This window comes from Chelonia mydas, chromosome 6, assembly GCF_015237465.2.
Source record: "Chelonia mydas isolate rCheMyd1 chromosome 6, rCheMyd1.pri.v2, whole genome shotgun sequence".
NCBI lineage: Eukaryota > Metazoa > Chordata > Testudines > Cheloniidae > Chelonia > Chelonia mydas.
Genome location: NC_051246.2, coordinates 77,212,224 through 77,231,078, shown reverse-complemented (window position 1 = coordinate 77,231,078; position 18,855 = coordinate 77,212,224). Strand labels below are relative to the sequence as shown.

At 42.3% G+C, this 18,855-nt stretch overlaps 1 protein-coding gene across 4 annotated transcripts in view; it reads right to left on the bottom strand.

Annotated features, from left to right (window-relative positions):
- Nucleotides 1–18,855, bottom strand: part of RASGRP1 (RAS guanyl releasing protein 1) — a 72,424-nt gene that overhangs the window by 46,372 nt on the left and 7,197 nt on the right. Inside the window, exons 1-2 of one of the 4 annotated variants that reach the window (XM_043548710.1) lie at nucleotides 5,681–5,686; nucleotides 4,288–4,293 (exon numbers count right to left, since the gene is read on the bottom strand). The exons of the other annotated variants lie outside the window; for them this stretch is intronic. The gene's annotated coding sequence lies outside the window, so the exon portion shown is untranslated. Of the gene's footprint in view, nucleotides 1–4,287; nucleotides 4,294–5,680; nucleotides 5,687–18,855 lie in introns of those variants that run through there. 4 annotated transcript variants of the gene reach the window in all.

Below are 18,855 nucleotides of genomic sequence, written 5' to 3'. Positions count from 1 at the left end.
TTTGTGTCTGTCAAGCCACAGCCTGCATTGGGAGTATGGTATGGAGCTCTTCAGCCAGAATTCACATAGGGCAATAGGGAATGTCAACACCTGTTAATGTGGTGAAGCAGGGCCTCAGCCTCTCTAAGTGTGGCACCATTTGCATTCACAGTGCCTCCAGCAGCACTACAACTCCCCCAGTTCTTGTACTCGGAGGCGCAGATCATAATCTCCTGTGGCTTAAACAGATGGAGACACTGGAGGAGTGCTGAACAGTTTCCATTTAGGCCCCTAGTCCAGGAAAGCACTTAAGTACTCATTTAACTTTGAAGCCAATGGGACTAGTGCTTTGCAGAACTGGGGCCTCATGGACTTAAGTGCCAGCTTTTGAAAAGTCCTCAGCACCTCCCATTGTGAGTGCTATTAAATGTCTACTTGAATGCTTTGATGATATCTCCTCTATCTGTATTTCTAAACACAATCTACTGAGCTTTTTACAGTGATCACTTTCAAGGCCAGCCCTAGGCATGAACAAAGTACATCGACATGCAGACCCTGTACCACTCACTTTATTAGCACCCCCCCGCACCCCGCTCCTTCCTTCTACCAGTAGCTGCTGAAAGCCTTCGGATCCTCTTTGCTGAAGTCTTTGGCCAGCTGTCAAATCCAACCCCCAGAACTGTCACATGCCAGTTCAGAGCTCTTATTCTGTGGACTGCTTTGTAAAACATCCCCTGGGTCACCTCGTTACTCAGACTTCAAAGCCCCCACTACAGTGGTCTCAAAGTATTTAATTCTGTGGACCAATATGATAACCTCCACAGACTAAGAACTGCGCTCAGGTGTTTAGCACCTCTGGAAACAAGGGCACCTTTATTTACGAGCATAACTATGGATTTAGCTGCTTAATGTTTGGTACCTGTTTGAAAACCTGGGCCATGGTCCATAGTGTGATTAGAAAAGGAACTACTAAAATATACTTCATGAAAGGAAATTACACAGTTTACTTAAGTTTATCTTCATGAAACGTATGGAGCAGGTGAGTGTTGTAAGAATTTGCATGTTTCCACATGCACTTGAACCATGAGTGTTAGGATATAGATGTTCAGGCCTCTCTGTAAAGGCCTATACTCTTAGAATTTAGGTGTATTCTTATCACTTAGCTAGTTATAGAGGTATAAAAGAAAGAATCAAAATCACTGTCTGCCGGTGTAAGGTCCTTCTTTTACTGTGACAGTCTGAGGCCCTGTGCTTAGGCTAAGATCTTTGGCTAAGCAGCAGAGGCAGCCATAAGCTGGGAAGCGAATAGTCAGATCCTCACATTCCAAACTAGTCACATTGAAATACGGTGCTATTGGGCTGTTAGGCATTATCAGGACAGGATTGTATTCCTATCACCTCCAGAGAAAGGGAAGTGCCTAGAAGATGTAAAAGGAAACTTTGTTTGATAGCATCCTGTCTGGCAAGAACTCACCTATCAATAGCTGGGATGTGAAATCCTCATTTCTTTGTTCTATCCCTATAGTCCCTATTTCCCTATTGTTTGACTGTATAATCTCTGTCTGATTCTGTGATTGTTTCTGTATGATGTATAATTAATTTTGCTGGGTGTAAATTAATTAAGGTGGTGGGATATAATTGGTTAAATAATCATGTTACAATACTATATAGTCTGCAGTCAATCAGGAAGTGGGGGGTGGAGGATGGGAACAGGGAATGGGGGTGGGGAAATTGGAATCATGTTTGGCTAAGGGCAGGAATGGGAACAGGGACACAGGTTTAAGGCTCTGTGGTGTCAGAGCTGGGAAGGGGGACACTAAGGAAGGAAACTGGAATCATGCTTGCTGGAAGTTCACCCCAGTAAACATCGAATTGTTTGCACCTTTGGACTTCGGGTATTGTTGCTCTCTGTTCATGCGAGAAGGCCCAGGGAAGTAAGTGGGTGAAGGAATAAGCCCCCTAACAATAAGCAGTTTATTTTTACATTTATAAGTTGAAAGCTTCTTGACTCATTTTCATTTCCGCTTGTATACCTGTTACTAACCACACACCCTGCTGAGCAAAACCACTGAGTGAATACTAAATAAATTGGAATGGCTGCGTGTCAGTGTTATATCATTTTACATTAGGAAGTGCTGCAAAATAGCGTACAAGTGTTAGTTTTGTTTTACTGCGTTTGTTAAAAAAAACCCCAGAACAACCCATGTGCTTTCATTCCTTTTTTCTGTAAAATACATATGCTATGTAGATGTGGGAATTTTTCAACCAGTATGCATGCTACTCAAATGGGCAGATAAAATAGACCATGCCAATCTAGATCTATTTGCCACCATCAGCCACTATTAAAAAAAAAAAATCCAGTCACCAATAACTGGGAGAACATCTGAAACAGAAATGCCTTGCACCATGTCCTGAAGACTGCCACATCTGGGCTCTGAGGGGCTCTCAGAAGGAATATGTTCCACAGTCAGGATCCCTCTCCTGAGGCCTGGCTGCCAGTTCATAAGAGTTCAACCCTAGGGGGACAGCAAGAGTGCCCCAGATTAACTGGTTTCAGAGGAGCAGCTGTGTTAGTCTGTATTCGCAAAAAGAAAAGGAGTACTTGTGCCACCTGAGAGACTAACAAATTTATTTGAGCATAAGCTTTCGTGAGCTACAGCTCACTTCATCGGATGCATCCGATTTGTTAGTCTCTAAGGTGATACAAGTACTCCTTTTCTTTTTCCAGATTAACTGAAAACTTGTAGCGAGGGAACACCTAGAGGTCATATTTGGGGCTGGATATTTCATAACCAACATCTTTATCTACAGGGGTTCCTATTTATCACTGTGGTATCTAAACTGTACTCTGAAGTGAATCAGAAGCCAGTTCAGGCATGGAGCACTGATATCACATGCTCTCGGTAACCAAACCTCTAAGAAGGTGAATAACTTTTCTCAAGTACCTGAAGTCTCCTAGTAGCTCTCAAAACGTATCACCCTAGAGAACACATTGCAATAACTAAGTCAAAATCATAGATAGCTGCATGGAGGTTCACCTCACTTGATGCTGCAGTCACTCACTACTTAGAACTCCTAGGGGTAGCAGCCTTCAAAGTGCTATTTGTGATGACTTAAATAGCCACCTCCCAATAGTGGGAGACACTCATATAATCATAGGAGCGTAGTGTTACAAATGTTGACCCCAGGAGATAATTAAAGCAGCATACCTCCATAGCACAGGTGGGAGAATCAAAGTACTCAAAAGCTCATATCAAAGATCTTAAGGAAACATGTATAAGAGTACAAAATAAATATGAAGGCTTATCCAGGAGCTCAGAAAACTGTTTACCATCCTACTCATGCCTATTGTACTGCACCTCTGCTCCAGATGGAAACAGATGCAGGACTAAAAGAGAACCTTAGGAACACTAGAAACAACCCAAGTTGGAAGGGGCTCTGTCATGAGTTCTATGATGCCCCGCAAAAGGTACTACTCATTTATGTCCTCTTCAATTGCAAACACCACAGATAGCATTGCAGGCCCTCATGTTGTCTCATCAGTTTTAAATCAATCTCCGCTAAAAACTCCCCATTCTCTCTGATGCTATGCAATGTGAGGCAGAAACTGTAAGGGAACTCCAATGGTTCTGGTGGTTTTTAGCTTAAAAATTAAAATATTTACTCCCTTCTCAAACTCAAAAACTGCCCCTTGCAACAAGTTGGCAAAGTACTAAAGAAGGAGCAAGAGGATGAGTGGGGAGTAGTTAGCACCCCCCAACAGTCAAGTCGCTATTTGAGGTATATGATCACTTCCGTCTTCAGGCCTCTTGCTCGTCACACACATTTTATTTGATTGAATATGCCCCCAGTGGGCATGCTTGGTAGACAGACATTTATATTATGAAAACTGTGCAAATTACCTCCCCCATTGTGTTCTGAATATTCAGTGACTTCCTAGCCAAAAAATGTCCCCTCCTCTATGTATTCTGTGGTTTGAATTCTCATTTGCTAAATATATTAAAGCAGGCTATTACCTTGGTCTGCTCTTCAGACCTCTATACAGCCTCCCACTCTCTTGGAAATTCCTAAATAGAACCCTGAAGTTACATGTATGCTATCTGGTGCAAACCGTCATACTGATACTTTATATGTAAATTATGGCTACATTAATGTCAACCAAGATGTGAAACTATTTCTGGAAGCTTTTCTCTAGGTACCTTTCACTTTCTTTCATATACTGTTCGTCTTTTTGTTTGCTTATTGAAAAAGAAATGGACAAAAGTATTTTGTTGAGCTTCATTTACAGCAGCTCCCCAAGAACTTGACCAAAATCTAATTCTTGAAGCTATACTTGTCTTTCCACCGACTGGCCTACATCCTTGGAGTCTCGAGCTGGTTATTGCTCCATCTTTCATACAGCAGATTTACCCACGTTGCCTATTGCTGCAGTTGTGATGCTTTAAATTAGCAACCACCGCAGCTGTGGCTTCCTAATGGCAGATATAGTCACTGAGACCCAGATCCTCAAAGGTATTTAAGTGAATACCTAAATACCTTTTGAGGATTTGGGCCTAAGTTGCTGATTGCCTAATGGATCCAGACTAGGTCATGATCAAGCTGGGTAGAGGAATTTGCTCATCATTTTATGGCAGCCTTTATATTAATAGATAGGGGTGGGGCATGCAAACTAAATTCAGGAGATTCCCTTTCAGCAGTAAACCATCATTTCTTCTCTGCTACCTGAGCTTCAGACATGATGCACCACTCATTTATCAAGCCTCTTAGAGTTTTTTTTTAAAAGGGGGGATTCTTTCTCTCTTGGGGAAGAGGCAGAAGATAGAATGTTGCAGCAGTTCTGTTTACATTACAATTACATTCATATTGAGGATACCCAATCATGTGACAACCATGCTATAACATTCCTGGGTTTTGTTTGAATAGAGGGACCAAATCCTGTTCAGGGTACTATCCTATAGACAGCACTGAAAAGGTCTGGCCTGTAACATGATTATTGGCCCTGTTGTTTGCACCTTGTTTGCACGCAGGAAAAAAATCGATCCATGCTGTAAGATGGCTAAGGCCCATACACAGTAGTAACCTTTGTGTAGTTGGGAACTTAGGGAACAGAAGCTAAGTGCCATTCATGCTCCATTTGTATCAGGCACACATGAGGCATATATCTCTCCATCTCATGCACAAACAGGGCCTGATCCAACTCTCGCTGAAGCTAATGGAAAAAGGAGAGACTATAAAATTAAATGAGAATTCACCAGGATCTTGGAGAGAGGAAGGAATATTAACCCCACTTTCCATATTCAGCTATGCAAAAGGATCCCTAAACAACAAGCCAATAAAACATGAGTGTTGCAAGAAACCCCATACTTTGAAATGAAAGTTCTCGAGTGTCCTTTCCCCTGTGAGACAATTGGGGAATCTGTATATGTACAGCCTATGAATTGTCTGATACAGATACATGTAACAATTCTCCAGTGTCATTTTGAATGTGGGGTTTATTTGCTTTTTCTCAGGTTCTCTTGAATTTCAAGGGGCAGTGTCCAAGGGCTAACAATAGAGTGTCCATTAAACCTTGATGGTCTTCTTTTCAAATAGAAGCACCCTAGACTAAAGGCTGGATGCTTTATCAGGGGATGGGCTGACTGGCAAAAGAATCACCTGGTAGTGGTCTCTCCTGTTGAGACAAAGCAGAAGGTCACATGACACAGAAGGCAGGAAGGCTATAAAAGGGCAGGAGCTGCTCTTTATGTCACAAACCTCTCAAAACCACGTTTGGCCTTTTTATAGTCGCTCCTAGCTGTTTTCCAAAAGAGTTGCTATTTGAAAGAATAAATCACTTGACAACCATTGGTGGAGTTTTCCAATGCAGAAAGACATCAAGGAGCTATTTTTTCATGTTATATTAGCTCTTCCGCAATCATTATGACCAAGACCTAAAGTGACTTGTTTAAAAACAAGTGTGGTAGGATCTCCCACAGATATCTAAGGTAGCTTGTGTACTTTTGGCCCCCTGTTTGAAAAATATCTAAATAGCTAAAATGATCTGTAGTCATGGAAAGCCCCACTTCACATTCCACAATATCTGAAACTTTCTATTGGACTCATACCAGAATTTCCTTTAGGTAAGCTTCCTTTCCAGTACAGAGGTCTCCCCTTCAGCCTCATCTCAAAGTATTTGGGTCTCAGGTATTTCCAAAGTATACTGGTCTCAGGTCCTCTCTTAGGTGGACAGGGTAAGAGACATAATGATTTCTCATCAAGGTACTCATTCATCAGCTGTTTCAGTGCTAATATAGTCTTTTTCCACTTGAAGGTGTATCTGTCTTGCACACCTTTGCCCTCCCTTCCTTTTATCACAGCTCAGTATTCTTTGCATCTCTTCAAACTAGTTGCCCTACTTTGTAGCACTGAAGCATATTTCCATTCTAACTTGTTCACAGATCTTTCTGCCATTGTGGGGCTGCCTGGAAGAAAAATTTTACAGGTTCTTTTGCATTGTTTTCCTGTTAAAATTTTCATTAACTAATAATATGAAAGTCTGTTTGAAGAGTCCAATTTGGGTTAATGTTGGAAGAATCTTGCTTGAAGTGAATACCTCATTTGTAGGGCCCTATCAAATTCACAGTCCATTTTGGTCAATTTCACTGTCATAGGATATTAAAAATCATAAATTTCATGATTTCAGCTATTTAAATCTGAAATTTCACAGTGTTATAATTGTAGGGGTCCTGACCCAAAAAGGAGTTGTAGGGGGTCGCAAGGTTATTGGGGGTGGGAGGGAGGGAGGTGAGGTACTGCTACACTTACTTCTGCATTGCTGCCTTCAGAGCTGAACAGCTGGAGAGCATCGGCTCCTGGCCAGGAGCCCAGCTCTGAAGGACGAGCTGCCACCAGCAGCAATGCAGAAGTCAGGGTGGCCTGGTATGGCATCGCCACCCTGACTTCTGCACTGCTGCTGCCTTCAGAGCTGGGCACCCGGCCAACAGCCACCGCTCTCTCGCCACCCAGCTCTGAAGGCAGTGCCGAAGTAAGGGTGGCAATACCGCAATCCTCCTAAAATAACCTTGCAACCCCCCTGCAACTCCCTTTTGGGTCAGACCCCCAGTTTGAGAATACTGGTCTCCCCCATGAAATCTGTACAGTATACAGTAAAAGCACACAAAAGACTGGATTTCACAGTGGGAGACCAGATTTCAGTCAGTGATGCATTTTTCATGGCCATGAATTGACTAGAGCCCTACCCATTTAAGTATTTAACTTATCTGCAGCCAAAGCTTGCTGTTTAACCTGAGACCAGGAGGCTATGATAAGTGCACTGTTAAGACCTAATATCTTAAAATTTTAAACTTATCACCCTTTCCACCGTGCATTTTTGTCCTCCCATATAACTTATCATACGTACCCCATAATCCAGGGTGGAATTTTCAAAAGCACTTAAGTAACTTATGAGCAAAAATCCCATAGACTTTCAGTACTTAAGTCACTTCATTCTTTTGAAAATCCCACCCTTGATGTCTGTCTACCTGATTTGTAGGCGCAATCAGATATCTGGCTGCTATTACTTACACTCAAACATTCCAGGCACAAAGCTTCCTATCCTACTCCCACTGAAGTCAGTGGGAATCTTACGTGCTAGTTTTCAAAATCAGGACCTTAAAGTTTAGTGAGTTAAAGAAGACAAACTGACTTAAATAGCAATAGAGAAGAATCACTTGATAGGGAGTGGAAAAGGCTTAATGAGAACAATTTGATAATATGAAGCTCCTTTCTACCACTCTCTCGCTTCATGTCTAAATTAGAACAGCAAATACGGAATGGCCGTAGCTGCCAACTTTTAGCATCTTATGCAAATTTATAGTGAACTAATTTGCATATTCAAATAATTTACATGTCCCCATAAACTTCAGCCTTTGGTCAACACATTCTGCTCTAAGCAGTGGTGTGCGTAGGTCATGGAGCTTCCAAAAGTTGGTATCTATGGATGGCATGGATGGGAAAGAATCTTGGAGGCTGTCATGGTAGGTGAGCGAGTCTTGGAGAGCGACTGGGTCAGTGGTGGGAGTATGGAATTGCCAAAGGATTTCTGGCCATGCTGAATTGGATAGGGTTGCAGTGTTGGGGCTGGGGTTGCTGGGTAGGTATATTGTGGGAGGAATCTTGTGGCTGAGTAGGGAAGTTTGGTGTGGGGCTGTCTGGAATGTAAACTGGGGGCTGCTGAGAGATGAATATATGGGGGAAAACTAGTGACTGACTAGGGGGGAAGATAGTGTCTGGAGAGGAATCCTGGATCTGGGAGAGCCTGGTACTAGTACTGAACCCCTCACCACTTCCTCCCTGGCTGCTGGAGGAGCAAGTGTCTCCTCTTAGCTGTTCCTTCCCCACTGATCCAGCAGGGGAGACAGAGGCCATTTGGCTGCCCCAGCATAGTGGCCACTGGTGGCTGACAGCTGCATTTGCAGCCTATTACTGAAGCCCAATTGGATGCATGACCTCTCATCTGGGCTGCAGGAATATGACATGGTTGCCGAATACATGAGTGTCACATAAGACACGACACTTAGCAGCCCTGAACGGGGAAAACATGAGAAAATCCTAATTCCTCACTGTCCCAGTTCTGTGGCCACTCTCATTGAAATCTATGAGCCTCAAAGTCAATAGGCATTTCACACACAGAGTGCCCCTAATTGCTGGTTCAGATTTGTTGGAGTATGTTCAATTCTGAGTGATAAATCTTTCCCAGATCTACTTAGATTCTAGACTCTGGGGCAGAGACCATCTTTGGTCTGTGTTTGTACAGCACTTAGCACATTGGGGTCCTGCTCCATGACTAGAGATCCTAGGAGCTACAGTAATACACATAATTAATTTGCTAATTTTGTAGGTTATTCTAAATAATTTTCATTTGTCAATATATTGCTTTTTAAAGAACTAACATATTTGTATGAATTGGAGGCTGATGTTTAATGTTGCTGATCAGCACTGGGGAGTGGGAGAAAGAATCCCATCCATCCCAAAATGAGGAATTATAGAAGATAGAAATTATCCAAAATAAATGCTCTGAAGGAGAGTCAAGTTCAAAGGCTGAGCAAAAACAGATCTTGATGTCACATTATTGATCCCTGCCATATGAACTCCACACTTCAAAGACATGACACCTACTGAAAAACCTCACTTGGAGATATGACATTTCACCACCATATGTATGCAACTGGGCAGTGACTTAAAGTTCACTCTGTGTACATTTGAGTCTAAAAGGCGCAGTGCTCCAAGACTCCTGAAATCCACCTCCCATGCATGAGTAGCACAGATTGCCCCTAATGGCTGCTGCCTCCCCTTTGCCCCTCCCCAGATGCTCACTTCAAGTTCTGAACTAGGTATCAGGGATGGGATGAAAAGAAGCTTAGGAAAAATGTCTTGATTTTTTTTCCAGCCTAAAACTTTCCAACAGCAAGATCTATTGGACTGTGTAATAATCTCCAATGGGATGTGGAAGCTACATTGTTTGAGTCATTTAAAACTGGTGCAAAGTACTAGAAAATATACTGTGGTGGTGGTCTTAAGGACTGGCAGTGTGGACAGTACTGTACAAGAGACAGAATACTGAAAGTTCCTGCTTCAAAGAACTTACAATCTAAACAAGATAGACACAGGGTAAATAGGATGCACTGGGAAGTCCCGAGAGGAATTAACTGGATTTTATTTTTTGCTGCTGCTTCACACATTGGCTGGAGGAAAGAATGGACACTAGTACTGCTTTCTTTGGAGACTGAATTGGTCATCACTTTTAAATGCCTAAACTTTTGCGAAATGTAGAGAGATTACATCCTTTTCCTCGACTGATATAAACATTTTTCTCCCAGATTCCTCTAAAAGGCATTCACTAAGGGACCTAGGGAGAACTTTCATCCTTTCTAACCACTTCCATAAAAATTGAACATGGAAGGCCAGATCCACAGCGGGTGTAAACCGACCTAGCTCCACAGACGTCAACAGACCGATTCACACTTGCACTAGCTGACGATCCAGTCAGTATATTTTGACTAGTAATAGTCCTTGGTATATTCCCTCCTTCAGTCGGAGATAATCATTGAGACGCCATATTCAAATCCCATATTTTACATGCAACATCATCCTACAAAGTAGAATTTTTTTCAGTTCAGTTGTCCAAAGTCAACATGCAGAGTTAAAGGAAAGAAATAAGATTGAGGGTCAATAAATTTGTGTGTCTTTTTAAACAGCTTTTTAAAAAACTAATTCATATTTTTGGCAGAATCTCCTATGGAAAATGTTAAATTATCAATGGCTGTTTTACATTTGTTACAACCACAATCAGCTTTAGTTAACTAAATTAGCATTTAGCATTCTAAAGAGCAGTAACAACTCTTCTGTGCTTGTAATGTCATTAGCTCCTTATTAACATAATTTCTGTTGCCAAGCAACTAAAACTTCTATGCCATATTTGATGGAATTATGCCAAGATTATGTAAAAGCATAAAGATCAATTCCATTTTAAAACAGAGTAAAACTGAGCTAACTGATGAGTACTTAATCTAATAGAAACGTCAATTTTCAGTTTAGGATGGTAATATTTAAGAGGTGGGGGGGGAAAAACCCAGAAATTGAAGGATAAGAGATAAACAAAATGCCATATCCAGGTGGATCTAGTAGTGAAAAACTAAATGATAAAGATAATTTACTTCAATGTGGGTGTGTATTCACTTATAAAATACGTAACTGCCTTTGAGTCAGAATTCTGTGTTACAGTTTGTGTGAATTAAGCTGACTTTCTAAGCTTTCCATCAGTGGCAACAGGATTTGAGCAGGTAGGGAATGCTGACCTCACATATAACTGTCTGACTTTGTTTTTAAAATGTCAATGTTTAATATTTTAAAAATTGCCAGGTTGATGGGATTTGATGAATATATTGTACCCTAAGTTTGCCTTATGTATGTCTGGAAGATCAAACAGGATGCTTTTTTTAAACAACTAAATGCATGGAAGTCTAACTTCATGGAAGTCTAACCAGCTCTTGATGATTTGGGCTACAGGGGGCTATGGGCTATGATTTGGGCGCTTATATATTGCGAAGAGAACTGTGTAAGCAGACCCTTCTAGTCACAAGTAGATGCACTGAAATCATTAGGGTTCCACACAAGCCTGGGTGGGTGCCCACATGGCTTTCTTTGCAGGACTGGGGCCTATGGCAATTACTAAGGCTCTCTAGAGTTATAGTAAATTTTATTCTTCTAAAAAAAACCCAGAGATTGTTGGCCATGGAGAAATAAGTGTGGTCCAGTGGTCTGGGCACAGGAGGCCAGGAACTCCTGAGTGCTGAGAAGAGCACTGATACTGACTTCCTGTCTGGCTTGTGGTATGTAACTTATTATTTAAATCAGCTTCTGTACCAGATGACTGGAGAACAGCTAATGTGATGCCAATTTTTAAAAAAGGTTCCAGAGGTGATGCCAGCAATTGCAGGCTATTTCAGTACCGGGCAAACTGGTTGAAATGATAGTAAAGAACAAAATTGTTAGACACATAGATGAACATGATGTGTTGGAAGAGTCAACATGGTTTTTGTAAAGGGAAATCATTCTTCACCAATCTACTAGAATTCTTTGAGAGGGTCAACAAATGTGGACAAGGGTATTCCAGTCGATATACTATACTTCAGAAGTCCTTTGACAAGATCCCTCACCAAAGGCTTTTAAGCAAAATAAGCTGTCATGGGATAAGAGGGGAAGGTCCTCTCGAGGATCAGTAACTGGTTAAAAGATAGGAAACAAAGGGTAGGAATAAATGGTCCATTTTCAGAATGGAGAGAGGTAAATAGTGGTGTCCCCCGGGGTCTGTACTGAGACAAGTACTCTTCAACATATTCATAAATGATCTGGAAAAAGGGGTAAACAGTATGGTGGCAAAATTTGCAGATGATACAAAACTACTCAAGATAGCTAAATCCAAAGCAGACGGTGAAGAGTTATAAAGGGATCTCACAAAACTGGGTGACTGGGCAACAAAATGGCAGATGAAATTCAATGTTGATAAATGCAAAGTAATGCACATTGGAAAACCTAATCCCAACTATATATATAAAATGATGGGGTCTAAATTAGCTTTTGCCCATCAAGAAAGATCTTGGAGTCATTGTGGATAGTTCTCTGAAAACATCCACTCAATGTGCAGTGGCAGTCAAAGTGAACAGAATGTTGGGAATCATTAAGAAAGGGATAGATAATAAGACAGAAAATATCATATGATATGCCCACATCTTGAATACAGTGCACAGATGTGGTCGCCCCAGCTCAAAAACATATATTGCAATTGGAAGTTTCAGAAAAGAGCAAAAGAAATTATTAGGGGTAGGAATAGCTTCCATATGAGGAGAAATTAATAAGACTGAGACTTTTCAGCTTGGAAAAGAGACTACTAAAGGGGGATATGATAGCGGTCTATAAAATCATGACTGGTGTGGAGAAGAGTAAATAACACTTACTTATTTACTCCTCCTTTACTTTACAAGAACTAGGGGTCACCAAATGAAATTAATAGGCAGCAGGTTTAAAACAAATAAAAGGAAGTATTTTTTCACACAGCACAGTCAACCTGTGGAATTCCTTGCCAAAGGATGTTGTGAAGGCCAAGACTATAACAGGGTTCAAAAAACAACGAGATAAATTCATGGAGGACAGGTCCATCAATGGCTGTTAACCAGGGTGGGCAGGGATGGTGTCACAGAAACACTGCCTATTTTGAACTGCTTTTCATGCATTTCTCAAGTGTTTAATGCTAAATATATTCCTTTCTACCGCTAATATGAAAACAAAATATCTAAGGTTTTTAGGGTACGGTAGCCCTGGTGAGGACATGGGCTGTAGAGAAAGATAGTGGGAGTTAAAAGGTTAGCTTAACTTACCTGGCAGTGTAGGGAGAGGTGGTTAATAATGCAGCTATTTGGTAGTCTGCTTGGGGTTATTTCTATAGGAAGGAATGGAGACATTTGTTTGCTCTCCTACATTAGAAAGGATTGCCTGCACACCTTCACTAGGGAGGCACTAACTAGGGGCAGAGCTGCCTTTACTCCCCGGATACTCCTGGAAAGATAGAAGGTCTTTATAAAAGTCTTCAGGCATGCTGGAGGGGTTTGCTGTGCCTGTTCCTGATAGTAGCTGCTGTGTGCTTCAACATGAGAAGGGGGAGGCATCATAAGATACTGTTGGGATAAAGGTATCTCAGTTCTGAGGAATATTTTACTTTTCTTTATGAAGTTGCTGTATGGTACCAGCAAAGATTGTCTGGAATTAGCTTGTGTTTATGGTGGTTCTTTCTGGAGTCTCTCTTCTAGGACAACAACAGACTATAACAGGGTTCAAAAAAGAACAAGATAAGTTCATGGAGGATAGGTCCATCAATGGCTATTAGCCAGGATGGGCAGGGATAGTCTCCCTAGCCTCCTGTTTGCCAGAAGCTGGGAATGGGTGACGGAGGATGGATTACTTGATGATTACCTGTTCTGTTCATTCCCCCTGTGGCACCTGGCATTGGCCACTGTCAGAAGACATGATACTGGGCTAGATGGATTTTTGGTCTGACCCACATGTTCTTGGCACGTCTCAAAGACCATCTACAAAGGATTTTCAAAAATTTAGGTTTATGCCCCTTTGTGTTTTTATTGATGTATAAAGTAGGCCTGAAACATGTAGAGTATTATTCCCGCTTGTCCTTTTTATCTTAGAAGTATCACAGACATCCATTCAGATCTTCCCTGGTTCTGCTGGAAGGTTTACTGTGGATGTCAGATGATGCATACTGCTAGTATTTCCACAATACCTGAGGGGATGAGGGTGCCCAATGTTTAATACAGATGCTTTCTCCAAAATGTTGTTTAGACATTGAAATTAAGTACATGTTAACAAAACAAACAAATAGTTGTAAGCAGTCTGAATAAAAGTTGTTTGGCTCTTGTGAAGTTGTTTCACTAGTTCTCATGTCTGCCAGCCTGGATGGACTAGTGTGTGTGGTGTATGTGTGGTTTGTTTGTTTCTTTAAATAAAAAAAAAAAGCGGGGGAGGGGGTATGGAGGGCAGAAACTGAACAAACCTTTCAGAGAAAAGGGGCATAGCCTAATTTTTGTCCCCTAGTGGATGATCTTTAACATGTCTGTTTGTCCAACTGTAAAACAGGGATAAGATGCATCTTCTTGGAGGTGCTGTGGAGGATCAATAGTTTTCTGTACAGTTCTGAAGAGGAAACATGCTACAGAAGTATTCTAATCTACAGAGCAGGTGCAGTCATGTTTAACTTATTTTGCAAAACACCTACTGGCAATTATATCAATTTCAGGGTATGGTGGAGAGGGAAGTACATTCAGACTGCCAGCACCATTCCCAGATTCACATCACTATATTATATCTATATAGTGCTTTCATTCAAATAGGCCCTCAAGAGCTTCTCAAGTTATGTTATGCTGACTCTACAAGGTGTGCTTATAAATATATCACTTTGCCCAGTGACTGAAGTGCTGTTTAACACTAAACAAGAAATACTATATATCAGTTATCAGGAAGTTAAGAATACGATAACCATGTGAATTTACAGGTAGAAGTTGTGGACAAAATGAAATTATCCAATTTAAAAATTGGCCAAGACCCTGAGTTAACACTCCTATCTCTCCTGCAAAGCACCACAGTATCTCTAACTATGACCAATCTTGTTTTTTACGATTCAAGTGAAATATCTTGCTATGGGAGTACTGCATACAATTCTGAACAATTATTTCCAGTATAGTTTCAGAGTTAGGCTTCTAAGTGCAGGACCAAATCAAATAATTATATTAATCCATGTTATATTGTAGTACATATGGTATGGGAAGCTATTTTTACTGTCAGATGCATAATGCAATGAGATGTACAGTGCCTATTGACTACAAAAATCTCTATTCCACAACTTTTTGTTTTGTATTGCCCTTATGATTCAAGTACTTCCCACTTTGAGCCATTCTAACAGGCACAGTTTTGTTCATCCGAAGATGATTGAAATGTAGACAAGCTCTGCATATGTCTATTCACTCCAGTAGGTTGACATATTCTAATAAGTCTTTCCATAGCTCTTCCTTTTGTTACAGCTTTAGTAAAAGAAACAGACTTAGGGATGTGAATCGTGACATGCATTTAAGGAAGCTGTTTCAAGCATCCTTTTTTCTAATAAGCTTTCTTCTTTGCTATTTAGGATTACAGGTTTGTGGTGAGACCTGAAGGGTCCCCGGGTTGTCTAGAAGAGATGAAATGCATGAATAGGAAAGCACTGTTTAATCTTATTAGCACTAAGGGGGGAAAAACATGTTCAGAGGGCAGAAGTAAAGATCTTGGGCAGCTGACTGATCTGATGACAGAATGTTGCATACAATATAAATGTCAAAGTCTTAAGGTCCTCAGAGCACCACCAGAGGAATCCTGCACTGCTTTTTAAAGCACGACGGAAGGGTTTGTCACATAAGTAAAAGGTGTGTTAGGTGTTTGCTCATGTTCTGAAACTCTAGTGTAGACAAAGCAGATAGACATTATCTGCAAATCCTAGCCACAGTGGTCAATAGAACAACTTCCACTGACCTCAGTGGGGTCAGGATTTCACCCTAATACATAAGCTTGAGTGGAAGCCTATGGTCCCCCCCGAGGGGCTGGTTGTATTTAGGAGAAAAGGTGGTTTTTAAAACATTTTAAGTAATACATTTTAAAACTCTAATGGGCACTTCTACTACCTAATGTAAGTTAAAATACAACTTGCCCTGTTTACACTAGGGTTTTAAAACATGCTTATTAACATTTTGCTAACACACTTAAAATATCTTTTAGCCTAGGGGTGAGCAAACTTTTTGGCCCGAGGGCCACATCTGGGAATAGAAATTGTATGGCGGGCCATGAATGCTCACAAAATTGGGGTTGGGGTGAAGGAGGGGGTGAGGGCTCCGGGGTTGGGCCAGAAATTAGGAGTTCAGGGTGCTTGAGGGGGCTCCAAGCTGGAGCGGGGGAGTGAGGTGCAGGGGGGAGTGAGGGCTCCAGCTGGGAGTGCAGGCTCTGGGGTGGGGCTGGGGATGAGGAGTTTGGGGTGCAGTAGGGTTCTCTGGGCCAGGATCAAGGAGTTTGGAGTGCAGGAGGGGGATCAGGGCTGGAGCAGGGGACTGATGCGTGGGGAGAGGCTCAATGGTGCAGGCTCCAGGCGGCGCTTACCTCAAGTGGCTCCTGGAAGCAGCGGCATGTCCCTTCTCCAGCTACTGCACAGCCAGGCGGCTCTGCATGCTGCCCCATCTGCAGGCACCGCCCCTGCAGCTCCCATTGGAGCACCAGAGAGGACCACTGGAGCACGTAGGCGCTGGAGGGAGGCCATGCCGCTATTTCCTGGCGCCACATGGAGCAGCCCCCAACCCTGCGTCATGGCTGGAGTGGGGCCATGTGGCTGCTTCTGGGGACTGCATGAAGCAGTGCCCAACCCTGCTCACTGGCTGGAGCAGGGCAAGCCCCAGATCCTGTTCCCCAGTGGGAGCTCAAGCGCTGGCTTAAAACAGCCTGCAGGCCGTAGTTTGCCCAACCCTGTTTTAGCCTATTCTAGACCAGCCGTAGGCTTCAACTCAATGAGCTTAGTATGTGTTAAAGCCTAAACTACCTGATCTACACTAGTTTTGGAACATGTTAGTTGCAGTTTTCTAATGACATCTCTAAACCCTAATCATGATAAGCCCAAAGATAGAGCTATCTGGGAGAGAGACAAAAATCACAGGAAAGGGGGAGGGCTCTTATCACCAAACTTTTTACTTACACACATATATAATTAAGTACAAAATTACCAGCTATGACAGATTTCTACTACATAATGGATCTCAAACCCCAGAATGCTATGCTCATAATTACAGAAGAAGCTGGAGTAGACGAGTGTGTTGTGAACAGTTCACATTTCCATACCCAGTGTACATACAGCTGACAGACATGATCATCCAGTGACCACCACTGAAATATTCATCCTTTCAGCTGTTGACCAGCCAGGCTATTCTGGGAAGAAATATCACACCTTCTGCACTTAAAATTCAACACTGAGCCTCATGTATTTAAAATTAGTTCATTTATCAAACGTGTTTAGCCCTTCCTGTACCACAGCTTGCTGCCTGCCTGATTCACAGGTTAAGGTTTCTGTCAGAAAAGTGACTAAAAATGGAACTGTCCTATTCAAGATATCTATTGCCTGTCTTTGTTTAAATCAGACACTGTCCGCACCACAGAGCCGATACAGCTGCGGAAGAACAAGTTAGCTTCTATTCTACCTCAATCATCAACAAAATTGAGGTTTCAAGAGTCTTTATTGCTGGCAGTGATGTAAGAGGCAGAAAGCCCAGCTTGAGTTGCAGATCCCAGGTTGAGTTTGCAGGGTGTCAGTTGGAAAACCCTTCTTTTGACTTGTAAATTGAACAGACGTGATATGAAAACACTGGGTTCAATAGGCTCTTTTTCAGACCCAGTGTCATTGTTGGTGACACGTTTTGTTATCTGTGCTTCTGAAATGCACTTTATAATGAGAAAAGTGACACTAATACAGACTGCTTCTACTACAAATTCACTCTCTAATGTTGGGCTGTATCTTTAGCCAAGCAGCACAACTTCTGCACACTCATTGTTCCCAATCTCTCAGCCTCAGCCCCTTTTGGCACCTGCAACCTACTCAAACCCTCCTTCCTGTCTGCTCAGGGTCTTGCTACATTCTTCAAAAAGAAAACTGACATGATCCAAGGGTACCTCCCTGTCCCTTTCTTATTCCCATCACCAGCGTCTCTTCCCTGTCCCTATCACTGAAATTGTGATTTCTCTCATGCTTTTGTTCGCTAATCCCTGCACTTGTCCCAGTGGCCACAACTCATCCCATCTGATCTCCCTCTCTGCGCAGTCTCATCCCTTCCCTCACATTTCTGCTTTGCTTCTCCTGACGGCTTGTCTGCTCTGAGATGTAGTGTGTGGCAAGCCAGGATGTAAATCTACAGCACGCTGGCTTGCTGTGCACTAACTGGCAGTACTGTAACTACCACACACTAAAGCTATGACTGTACTGCAGCTGGGAGTGAGTCTCCCATCCCAGGTAGACTCACACTACCAAGGTTTGAGCTAGTGCCGTGAAAAATAGCAGTCTGGATGCTGCAGCTTGGTCTCTCCGATCCAGCTTCCACCCTTTTATTCCACTGAAACAGCTCACACCAACGTCTCTCATGTATTCATGGCCTGTTCTCAGGACCAGCACTCCATTCTCATCCTTCTCAACTTGCCTACTGCCGTCAACTATTAACCATGTTCTTAACAGCTTGTCCTCCCACCCTTCTCCGGTTCTCCTCCTAGCTCTCTAGTTGCTCTCAGTGTTTCATTCGCAGGATGAATCCCATTCATCCTCACTCCAGCCCTCATTGGGGTTCCTACAGAGCTCCATTCCTGGCCCGTTTCTTCTTCTCCCTATCTCTGGAGATCTCATTCAGTAGTATGTTTTTAAGTATCATCTTTACATGTATGACTCAAGGTATGTCTATCTTGCAGTGCAAGGTTCAAACGCAGGCTCAGTCCTAACCATCCTCCTTTACACTAATCACACTAACCCAGAACTCAGATCCAGGGTCTCAGGACCACACAGGGGTGGCATGTCCAAGTCTGAGTCAAACTGGGACACAGGGATCAAGCCCTATTGGTTTGCAGCGTAGACACAGCCTCATAGGACTCATGGTCAGGGAGTCCACCAAAAGCATTCCACAATGCCATGGGCTGAGTTTGTCTTCTGGACAGTCAAGTTTTTCTCACGCTGCATCTGAACAAAGGGCTAAAGCAGATACATTTTGAAAGGCCTCTAGGAAGTCT